Here is a 12,240-nt window from a genome sequence, read left to right as displayed (position 1 = left end):
CTTCCCTCTGGAGGCATCCTCTGTACCATGTGGGTTTGAAGGCTTACAATGATACTGAACAAGACATTTTGAAATGCCTTGTGAAAATTAGTGCACATTTATTAAGAGTTTGGAAGGATCTTTTCAAGATTGTAGTGGGATCAGGCCCAGAAGAATATGTGCATGGGTGAGAAGTATCTCACTTCCTTCTAAAACTGTCCCTCATTTTCCCTATCCATCAAATGGGATGTCATTGTCCCATATCATCCCTAGAACATTTTGAAGATAAATTGAAACCCATGAATGAAATAGAGCTCTAAAACACATGCATGAAATATCTCCATTATTATAGGTGAGGCAATAGGGCAGTGTTTCAAAAAACACGGGCGTTAGGGTGGAGAGATTAGGTCCCAAGCCATTTGTGAGTCTCAAGTTCTTATCTGGAAAATGTAGACCTTATAGGGGAACACCAGGACAAAGTGAGATGTGTTGGCAAAGTGCTTAGCATCATGCCTGGCAAGTGATACGTGAAGAATAAGAATAATAGAATAATAATAACATTAACATATATCAAACATTTTTCACACTCCAGATATGGCATCAGATACTTTGCCTGCCTTATCCCATTTACTCCTCATACCTACCCTGAGATTTGCATTGTTACTACCTCCACTCCATAGCATAGGACACTGAAGCCTAGAAAAATGAAATAACTTGCCCAGATTCAAACCAAGTGGGCTGATCACAGCATCAAGCTTAGAAGAAAGATGCTACAGTGAGAGACATCATTTCCCATCATCAGTGTTAGAGCCCAACCCTGTGCCTACACATATTCCCTTTACAAATCTACAATGGAGCCAATAGTTGGTCCGAGGGCTGTGGGTTATTGTTAAGCTGTACAATGGAGCCAATCCCCCCAATATTGCTCTGATGGTCCTGATGATGGGGGTCCCCCTACTTAAGCCTACCCGTCCAGCAGCAAGGCTGGATAGCCCTAACTTTCTTTAAGTGATTTGAGGGGGATTGTGCCCTTCAAGATGGTCAGGAACAGGGGATCCCTGGGTGGCGTAGCGGTTTGGCGCCTGCCTTTGGCCCAGGGCGCGATCCTGGAGACCCAGGATCGAATCCCACGTCAGGCTCCCGGTGCATGGAGCCTGCTTCTCCCTCTGCCTGTGTCTCTGCCTCTCTCTCTCTCTCTGTGTGACTATCATAAATAAATAAAATTAAAAAAAAAAAAAAAAAAAAAGATGGTCAGGAACAAGGAAAAACCCAGGCATAGTCATGGATCGGAGGAGACTAAGGAAAAATAACAATGAAATGCAATGACTGGATCCTGGAAGAGGAAAAGGAACACTGGGGAAAGGCTGATGAGATTCACATAAGGCCTGCCATTGACTTAATAGTATTGGCCCAGCGTTAATTTCCTGGTTTTGATAGTTCACTGTGATCGTGTAAGATGTTAACATTAAGGGAAGCTGGGTGAGGGCTAGATGGAAACTCTCTCCTTTTACAACTCCTCTATAAATCTAAAATTAGTTCAAAGTAAAAACTTACAAAGAAAATGCCCAGGAAACAAAGCAAATTGGAGCAAATACTGAAAAAAGAGAAAAGAGGAAGGTTTTTCTCTAGAAGGAGAGGAAACCACATCAGCGAGTCCCTGGGGTTTGCTCTCCACCGAACTCACAGCAGCAGGCAATAGAGAAAACAGCAAGCCAGACTGTGGGCGCCCTCCTGGCCTGGAGATGCAAACATTCCGACATCAGAAGTTTCTCTTTGTCCCCGGCCTCTACCTGCACGAGGCCTGGGCCTCTCCTTCCCAACCCATGACTCCACCACCTCCAGCCTCAGGAAACCCGAGAAGCAGGAAGAACACAGAGCTGGTTACAAAGCCCTCCTCACCACCGCAGACAAGTTCAGACTGCGTTCAGGAGCTAACACAACCCCAAAAGAACTGACAGCTGTAGCTACCATGAGAGCAAGGCCGTATCTTCGTCATCTTGGGGTTCAGCACAATACCTCACAGCACCCCATAAAATTCCATGAATGAATATGTGTGTGTGTGGGGGGGGGAGGGTGGTTATTAATTCACCATTAACTAGTCCTCTGGACCTAACAAATACCACGTTTAAATGAACTTTGAAAAGAGCTTCAGAATAAAGCACCATAGATTACATGCGTAAGAGACACTTTATACTGAATTTAAAATAACATCTGAAATTTGCTGTGAAGTTGGCATCTGTGTGGCATTTTAGGAATTAAGTCCTTTTGCCATATGCCGGACCTATACATTCCGATGCATTGAAAGAGACAGCCCTACCTAGAGTCTCTGAGTCACCCCCTTCAAATAAAACTAGGGAGCAAGTATTTGTTTATTCTTCAACTTTCCCCTTTAGGTCCCGTCCTTTTGAAACTCAGAGCAAATGCTATCACTTCCCTGCTCAGATCTCCCCCTTCCCATACTGTATATTTCTTTGCTGTTGTTTAGCTTGATCCCCTGGCTGCAAATTCCCTGAGAACAGGGTCATGTGGTTTCCTTTGTTCACTGTCAGATGCCCAAGAGTCCAGGGCTGTTTCTTGCACCAAATAGGTGCATGATAAACGTTGATAGGATTGTTTTTCATTTCTAAGCAGCTGCTAACAGTTCATAAGGTCCTATTGCAAATTTGACCTGTGCCCCCAGCAACCTGGTGAGGTGATCGGACACCAAGACACTGAGAGGTTGGGTCAAAGTCACACAGCCAACAGGGAGGAGGGAGCCTTCACTCCAGGGCAGAGCTTTGGACACCCTCCCCGCCCCCCCGCACCCCAACACCCCGGCTGCTGGTGGCTCCCCTCAGACAGCATCAGGTAAGGCCAGCATAACCAAGCCTTGCTCAATTTCCAGCTTGCCCTGCCAGACACCTAGTTAGGTGGCTGCTAATCACAGCCAGACTCCAGAGCCCCTCTCTCCTCCTCACTGTGTGCCAAGATGTGTCTTCAAGGTACGAACGAGCTAAGCTGGTTTCTTCTCCCCCACCTTGTAGAAAAGCATCTTGCTTCCTTTTCACATGCTTTCCGGCATCAGCATTATTTCAGTGAGTGCATTGTGACAATCCTGGGACACTGCATATCATATTGTCTCGTCTCCCTGGAGAAGAATGCCCTCTATTCTTAACTTGGCCTCATTCTTGTCGTTCCCGGGCTCAATGGCATTTATTAAGGCAATTTATCACAGATGAATAGGTATCTAAGCAATGAGTCTAATAGGCAGGGACTCACTTTTTTTAAGTCAACAGATTTACTGGTCATATCCTTAATGGGTACTGACCCAGCCCCTTCTGAACAGTAGGTCGGGACACTTCTTGAAGACTTCAGAGATTAGAAGAAAAGTCAGAAGCACCCCTGACTAAAAGAAAAATTCCAGGATTAGAGGGATATGTCCATCCTACCCCTGCCACCTTTGACCTGTCTCCTCTGATGAAGGGGCAGTGCTGGAGCATAGTGGAATGAGAAGGTATCAACAGGTCTTCTTAACCAGCTATCACTGGGGGAAGCAGCAGAAGTTGGGAGTCCAATTATGCACCCAGTCTTAGTTTTTAAATTAGCACCAACCTGTAAGCTTCTATCATTATGGAGGTGCAAGGTCATTCTCCATGCATGGTTTCATTACTCAAAGCTCCCATTCAGATGCCACTGTCTTCCATTCATAGGTGGGGAAACAGATGTGGAGAGATAAAATGGCTCACCCACATATGAAGAAGAAAGCCTTGGGTTTGTATGCCCTTCTTCGAGTTTCTTAGTCTGTTTGGGCTGCTATAACAAAATACCACACAGATGGAGTAGCTTATAAATAAAATAAAATAATTTCTTCCACTTCTGGAGGCTGTATATTTGAGATCTAAGTGCCAATGTGGACCATCATGATTGCATTCTGGCAAGCAACTCCTTTCTGGTTCACAGGACAGCACCTTCTCACTGTGGGGCTACAAAGTTCTGTGGTCCAAAGGGGTACAGTGAAGAAGGAGAGAGCACGTGGACTCAACTCTTATATAAGGGCACTGACTCCATTCATGAACGCTCCACTCTCATGACCTAATCACCTTGCAAAGGCCCCACCTAATAATACCATCACCTTTGGAGGTTATGATTGCGACCTACGATTTTTAGGGGGACACAAACATTCAAACAACAGCAGGGAGCATGAACTCTGGAAGCAGACTGCTCAAATTTGTATCCTGAGTGCTAGGCTCGTAGCCCTGTGGCCAGTCCTGATATTTAACACCTCCATACCTCAGTCTCATCATCTGTGAAATGGGGAGAGTAGTAGTACCTGGCTCAAATAAAGCAGAACATATGAAGAGCTCAGTATAGAACCTGGATCACAGAAGCAGTTTGTGAATGCTGGGTTTCTACTCCTATGGTTGTCAGTGCTATCTTGTCTGGGTAACTGGCCCTGAGTAAATGGAACTGTAGACTTATGGGTCTCGATGAGTCTGTACAAGATGGTCACTTGCTGTCAGCCAGTTGAGAGTATATATTTATTCTTATCTTGTTTATGATAAAATAAGCTTAGGGTTTTGCTCTGTGGTGGTTTCTCCATAACTTTTGTGGGACAACCTTATAGCTGAGCTCCTCTTCTGATAACGGTACGTGATAGGTGAGAAACTAGAGTCTCTAAATCTTAAAACACAACTTTTTTCATGGAACGTCTTTCACAGAAAAGCAAAATAATTCCGTTATGATAGAGAGGAGTAAAATCAAGCATTTACTATTATCTAAATCCACCTACATGTGATCTCTCTTTAGATAATTCAAATACACCATACAAGTACATACATACAAGTACATTTGTCATGTTTCTCTATTATATCCTATAGGTTGCATATAGTCAGCATACATTTTGCAGTGACACATCCACATTGTACACATCCAGAGTTACAGCATAATACCTAGATTTCCGTGCTTCCTCACTGGACAATTGACAACAGTGGCAAGGATAACTGACCATTCAAAATTTAATCAGTATTTTGCCCATCCTCCTAACCTCTATATAAGATGCAACACTCCTGTATCTCACTGTTTTTGAAGTGCCTTTCTGCTCAGGAGTTCAAAGTCTGCCTTCAGCTCAGGTCATGATCCCACGGTCCTGGGATTGAGCCCCACAGCCGGTCCCTACTCAGTGGGGAGACTGCTTCTCCCTCTCCAACACTCCCTCTGCTTGCTCTCTCTCTCTTTCTCTCTCTCTCTCTCTCTCTCAATCTGTCTCTCAAATACATAAATAAAATCTATTTTTTGAAAAGCCATTGCTTCTGAAGGTCAAAGTGATGTCGGATGGTTGAGAGCCAGTCATCTTATTTCACAGATGGAATAACAGGCCTAGAGCAAAGTCCCTCTCTCTTCCATCCATGATGCTGTGGTGGGTTAGTAAAAAACCAAGAGAATGCCTAGGTGAGCTGACATGGGAAAACAGCCAGTGGCTCCAACACTAACAAACAGGACATGCTGGCTGTTTATTTTCTAATGTAAATTCTAGAAGGGAACAGGGGAAGAAAGGGGCTGAGAGAGAACAAATGGGATGGAATGAGAATCAGATTCAAGATAAACTGTTAATGGTTAATAGGGTCAGCCACCCACACGGCAGCCAGGCCTGAGATTTTCCAGCCTTACTCCCTGCCCGGCCTTTGCCAGAGACCACATGTGTGTTAGTCCACAGTAAGCGGAATCAGTTCCCTGTGCTGCTGAAAGGCAGGAGAAGTCCACTCTACAAATTGCCTGCCTTCAAATGGAATACTCCAGAGCAAGGGGGAGACTCTGTCTCAAGGGAGATGATAATTGCAACAACAAGCAATCATATTCATCTGCCCCCTCATTAGTGTTGCCAACAGGTATTGAGGGATTATGTGAATCTTATGTAAAGAGTTTGAGAATTACGTCTCATTGAACGTTCATGACTATCTCCGAGATAAACATGGGAGTTAGCCTCATTTCAGAGATGAGGAACCTGAGAACCCAAGGGGCTGAGATCCTCCCCAGATACGGGGAGAAAGAGCTGGGCTTGCAGCACATTAGCTCCAAAGCACGGTCATATCCTATGCCAACATTTTTTAGAATGTTTAAGAACACTTTTCTTTTTCTTTTTTTTTTTTAATTTTTATTTATTTATGATAGTCACAGAGAGAGAGAAAGAGAGAGAGAGAGAGGCAGAGACACAGGCAGAGGGAGAAGCAGGCTCCATGCACCGGGAGCCCAACGTGGGATTCGATCCCGGGTCTCCAGGATCGCGCCCTGGGCCAAAGGCAGGCGCTAAACCGCTGCACCACCCAGGGATCCCTAAGAACACTTTTCAATTCAATTGGATCTTTATCTATGGTGCCTGTGCCTCACAGGCTACAAATCTCTCCCGGGTGTGAGCATTCCCGTGTCACAGATAGGACAAAAGAAGGCTCAGATCAGTAAGTAGAAGAATAGGTCCAAAGGGGTACAGTGAAGGAGGAGAGAGCACATGGGCTCAACTCTGAGGCCCACGCTATGCCCTCCCCAAAACATGCCCACCTAGAAAGGCAGGAAGGAAAGCATTGGGGTGTAAAGATGTCACAGCCTGGGATTCTTCAGGGTAATGTCCATCTTATACGGAGTGGTCCCACCCCTGGGCAGGAGGAAACACAGAGAGGGGGGAAGGAGAGGAAAAGATCAGTAGGAAGGTGCACCTGGCCCCAGATTCTCTGCCCAGGCCTGGCGCCCAACAAGCACCTCCACAGCCACAGAGCTCCCTGCTTGGACAGCCTTAAGACAGTGCATCCTCACATTCTCTGATCCCAGGGCCTGCCCCCAAGTTAATATGAAACCAGCTCGCTTGGACATATTGTCCTTCTCCATGGAAATGAGGGATTCTGTTTGAATACAGTCACGGTTGCAAAGGCTCTCTCCTTGTTTTTTAAGCTCCATTGACTATCAGGATATTCAGGCCCTAGAGTTGCAATGGAATCCTGGTGGGGAAAACTCAATTAAACCCGCTACAGAATGCACACAGAGTGAGAAGGAGGGGGAAAAAACAAGATGGGGGTGGGGAGGGGGAAAAGACATTTCTTTTGAATAATAAAGCTCCAGATTTAAAATTAGACTGTACAATAACAGCCCTAATTCCTGGAAACCCAGATGGGGAACCAAATACATAATATATTGAGAGGAATTTATTTTCACAGACTTTGAGGATGTATTACGGCTTTTTGGCACTTCACTCAGCCTTGGCCAGTATTTCTGATGAGGGGAAGAGGCTGTTAACCACCTTTTCATGGAAAACATACCTCCATCTCGAGTCAGAGGTTAAGTTATTCTCTGGCCAAAAGAAGCAATCCATCATGCTTCATTATGGGGCAGATCTCACAATGAATAGCATTTGGCAGAGATGGATAAGTTAATATGACTCCATTCAGCAGCGCTGTAAACGGATCTGTCATCTCCAAGACCGGTGGAGGTGGTCAGACGCCACTTGAAGGCCCGGGCGAAATTCTGGCTGCTGCTGGGGAGGCATGTGGCTGCTGAGTTCACACCTGAATAACAAGCACAACATGCATAGCTGCCCAGCCTTGATTTAAGCATCTACTAAGTGTCAGGCTGCTGAGGACAAAGCCTGGCTCTCTGCTTACAAACTCTGCGATTGCGGGAGGGTAACAACCCCCAGCGCAGTTTATCTAGCAAAATGTGGCTAACAAAACCTGCTGCATAGGGCTGTAAGGTATGTAAGCTCTCCAAGGAGTGGAAGGCATACAGTAAAGGCTTCAGAAGGGTTAGTGGTTATCATCTTCACCGTCTCAACCAGGGCCCACACTGTGGAGAGGCAGGGGAGTCTTCTTGGGTGCAGTGTCTCGGGGGAATTCACCTTCAGGACCACGCATGAGTGCCTCTGGAAACCTTGTACCCTGGCTGCCTCTCTTGCCTCCCCCAAGTTCTGGCCCAAATCTCAGATTCACAGACTCAGAAACAAAGAAAGCTCAAGGAGGTGAAGGGGCTTGCTGGGCTCCACCTGCTATGATACCTGCAGCACCTGGATCCCCGATCTGTTATCCCACTGCACACTGTTCACCACTCCACGCTACCAGAAAAGCAGTGTGCAGATGAACTGCCCACCTCCACGTTCCGGTGTCATGAGCAGAATCAGGCAAAGAAAAACAAAAGCAAGAAAACCAAAGGTTCAGATGGGATGGAAATGCTGGCCTGAACAGATGGGTCTGTTTGTTGCGATGGAGTGAATGGAGAAGAGCACCCCAACATTCAGAGGCCCCTGCTGAGTCTCTTCCAAGACTCAATTGCTAAATAATGCAAAACTGCTTACCCTTGAAAAGTGGCTGGAGTAATGAGAACTGCATCTCACTGGTCAAAGGGAAAAAAAAGACGAGATACATGATTCTCTAGCAAAACCTCCCTTATCAGCTCTGTTGGGGGAAGGAAAAAAAAAAAAAACAAGGCAAATAAATGACAAAAGCAGAGGAAGCATCAATCACGCTGTTGTTGGTCTGCCAGGACAGGCTGCAGGCGCTCAAGTCACAAGCCACCCTTTGGCTCCGGCTTGGCTCCAGGCAGGAGAAAGGGGTGAGCGAGGCTGCAAATCAGCACCTCACATCCTCCTTGCAGCTCTTCCACCTACTTTCTCTGTGACTTTGGTGAATTGGCTAACCTCCTCTGTGTTTCCTAATCTCTGGCACTTCACACACAGCCTCGGAAATCACCCCTCCACCCCATCCCCAGCTCCAATCCCCACAGGCACTGAATTACAGAGCAAAAAGAATGTTCTGAAGTGGAATCTCTCACCTAAACCCTCTATCATCTGGAAAATTTTCTAGATCTTTCATATCTGATGTCTTTCCCCTCTGATTTTTTTGTGGCTGATCGGTATAATAAATAGATTCTGAATAGATGCAGTGAGAAATTTTATGCTTTCAACATACTTTTCTGAGTGCTTTAGCTAATATTGGCAAGGCTTGCTTAGTTACGTAGGATGTTCCTACATTAAGGCTTTGTCCCATGTGTCATTTCTCTGTTCTTACAATTTCCACTCAGCAAATGAAGATTTGAGATTAGAATGAAGTAGTGGCTTTATTTTACAACCATCCATCCATCTGTCCATCCATCCATCTGTCCATCCATCCATCCATCCATCCATTCATTCATCCAGCACACACTATTGTGGCTCTTCAAGGTATCAGACTCTGTGCAAGGGGCCAGAAATTCAGAGACAGATGAAACAGAAGCAGTGTAGTGAGGTCATTGATCACATAAATTGTGGTGGAAGTCAGTCCAAATCCTGTTTTAGCTATGCGTAAGCTCTCTGACCTTGGGTAATTTATTTTAGCTTCTCAGAAACTCAAGTTACATTTCTATAAAATGGGGGTAATATCATGTACCACTTGGAGAGCAAGTGAGGATTCGATGATCTAATAATGTAAAGCACTTAGCACACGATCTGGGACATAACGCTGCATAAATAGCCACTTTTATTACAAGCTTCAAGAACATTCTGCGTTGATGGCTGGGCCAAGCATGGAGAATGGTTATTTTTGTTTGATCATTTTTTTGTTTCTTTTTGCAGAGGGCAGATCTCCTATGTACTGATGCTTCTTGTGGCAGCCAAGAGATGGAGAGCAGACCACCTGCATGGTTCTCTGTGGAGTGCAATGTTGGGGAATTGTGCAGACCAGCCTCCAGTTCTAGGCTTGGCAACAAATCTAAGGAATACTCACCAACTCATATATTAAAAAAAAAAAAAAAAAAAGGCTCAGTTTCCTTCCTGAATCAAAGGAAATGCTATATCCTTTGGCAATGCAACTTAAATAACTTCAGTAACTCCCACAGTGATTCAGACACAGCCCCCCAAGAGGCCATTGCCTCTCCTTCCCTCCTAGTGTCAAGCACCAGGGTTTTCTCAACCTGGCCGGGAATCCCCAGGACTGGCCCAGGAAAAGCTGCTCAGCCTCAATGAGCCATCCTTGAGGTGGATCAGGGCACCAGTCTGGGACAATCTGAAAAAGCCATCGCCAAGGAAATTCCAGACACAGGCGCCCTGTCACCATAGTGAGGGGGACACTCACCAGAAGGAACTGTATCAATCCCCTCCTGCAGTCTGAGCCCCATCGGCATGCAACTCAGCACAGAAGGTTTTGTCATTTGGACTGTAATAAACTCCACTTCCTGAACCCTGTACCCCTCTGGGTTCGACATCAGCCACACCGTCCGTCTCTGCATGTTCCCCCCGCCGCCCTGTCCAAGCCCTGCGCACCTGCACCGCTGCTCACAGGTGCTAATGCAAAGTGCTCTCTGGCCACCTTGGAGGACAGGGGGCAATGTGCTCTGGCTAAGGCAGCAGCTCTCGACCTTGGCTGCACTCAAGAACCCCCTGGGAGCTTTCCCAATCCTGATGACCAGGCTGCAGACCAGACCAATCAAACTATAGTCTCTGGGGGTGGGACCCGGGCACCAGTATACATATTTTTTAAGTTGGCCAAATGATTCCAGCGTGAGGCCAAGTTTAAGAACTAGCATCTGCGCTGGGCTGGGACTCCAGAGGGCGCCCTTTCCTTTCTTTCACTCGCCCTCCCTCCCTTTCTTCTTCCTTCCTCCCTCCTTCCTTCACTATTTACTAAAGCTGCGTATTTTGTACTTAAAGCCCAGGGTTTCCAGATAGACCATTCTCACTTTGGATCCTGGCTTGGCTGTCACTAACTGTGTGATTCAAGGCTAATTACTTCACCTCTCTAAAGACCAGCTTTCTTACGAAGTAGGGAAAATAAAAGGACTTACCCCCAGAGAATCCTTGTGAGGATTAAATACCACAGATAAATTGCCTAACATAGCACCTAGAAATTAGTATGTGCTCAACAAATGTATGTTATTTTTCTTCTAGTTATTGTTGTAATTTTCCAAGAGCTATGCTAGATGTGGGGAATACAAAAGAAATACCATGGGCATGTGACACACGTAACTGTGTCACCCAACTGATTCTCTTCCCATTCAACCTCTAGCTGGGGAATGGCCTTACATTGTCAGCTAGGGCAGGGCGGACAGATATCTCTTAATAGTAGTAGCTATTATGTATTGAATACACCCAATGTGCCAAGCACAGTTCAAGCACATTGTGAACATAAAAGGGCGCATGCTATAGAAGTACAGTACTGAACATGATTCCACCTCAGGCTCTCCACCAACCAAGGGGAGATGATGCTATGATATTTACATTTTGCAGATGAAGAATCTGAGGCTCAGAGAAATTCAATATTTCATGCATGGTAGATAAAAACTCAAGCTTCTGAGCCCTGCAGGGCTCTGCTTCCTTGTGGAGGTGCGGTATGCCTACAAGGGAGTTCTGAGGGCTGACCAGAACAAGGATAAAGAAGCTCCTCCAAGTTGGGGGACATTAGGGAAGGACACAACCAAACTGGGATGAAGCCAGGGTATGAGGGACCAGAAACAGAGGGAGAGAAGTATAGCAAATGGGGATGAAGAGGGAGGGGTCTGGATGGGTTCAGGAATGGGAAACAGTGATGAGTGGGCAGTGAGTTAATTTAAAGGGTCCAGAGCAGAAGAGAATGTTCCCAAGTCATAGAAATCTTGACCTAGTCCAATGATCTAAGTGTTATGTCAAGTTATATCACCAGTATAGGTTGTTGAAAATTAAATAACAAAATACAAGTGGTGAGCACACACCTTCAAACATGCTTTCAATGGCTTATATCTGTCAAAAAGGACTTACTTTTACAATAAGGCTCTCTTATCCACAGCAATTGATTTGGGGGTGGGGGCGGAAATCCTCGAGCTCCAACCAAGACTGGCTCATTTAGGAACGCTGGATAACCTAGTTGTCAGCCGGCAGGCTCTGAGGTTTAATTTAAGTTCTGGTTTAAATCAAGGCTCTGCCACCTATGATGGTGTAATCTCTCCAGGCCTCAGCTTCCTCCTCTGTAAAATGTTGCTAACACTGCAGCTCCCTCAGTGGGTTATTGTGAGGATACCAAACCACCAATCCTCTTAAACACTTAGACTGGCCCTTCACACATACTAAGCACTCAGATCGGGGGTGATGGTTGGCTATCCCCATTGTCAGGTCAGCCGTCCTGTATTGCTTGCCCTCGGCCCAGGCCCCACTGCTCTTAGATTCCCTGCTATAGCCAAGTTCACTTGGCTCCTTTGCCAGAACTAGTTGCGTGTTATTTGTTGTGTAGGGCATTTGTTTTCCAATATTTTTACTAAGTAGGACAGCTATATCAATGAGGTCTGCTGCTTTATTGGTTG

General features: G+C 45.8%; 1 long non-coding RNA gene across 3 annotated transcripts in view; it reads right to left on the bottom strand.

The window, feature by feature from the left end:
* The window catches only part of LOC111092856, a 134,761-nt gene that overhangs the window by 18,457 nt on the left and 104,064 nt on the right, over window positions 1-12,240 (bottom strand). The window lies entirely within an intron of this gene.

This window comes from Canis lupus, chromosome 2 (genome assembly GCF_011100685.1).
Source record: "Canis lupus familiaris isolate Mischka breed German Shepherd chromosome 2, alternate assembly UU_Cfam_GSD_1.0, whole genome shotgun sequence".
NCBI classification, from domain to species: Eukaryota; Metazoa; Chordata; class Mammalia; order Carnivora; family Canidae; genus Canis; species Canis lupus.
This window is presented reverse-complemented; position numbering and strand designations above follow the sequence as displayed.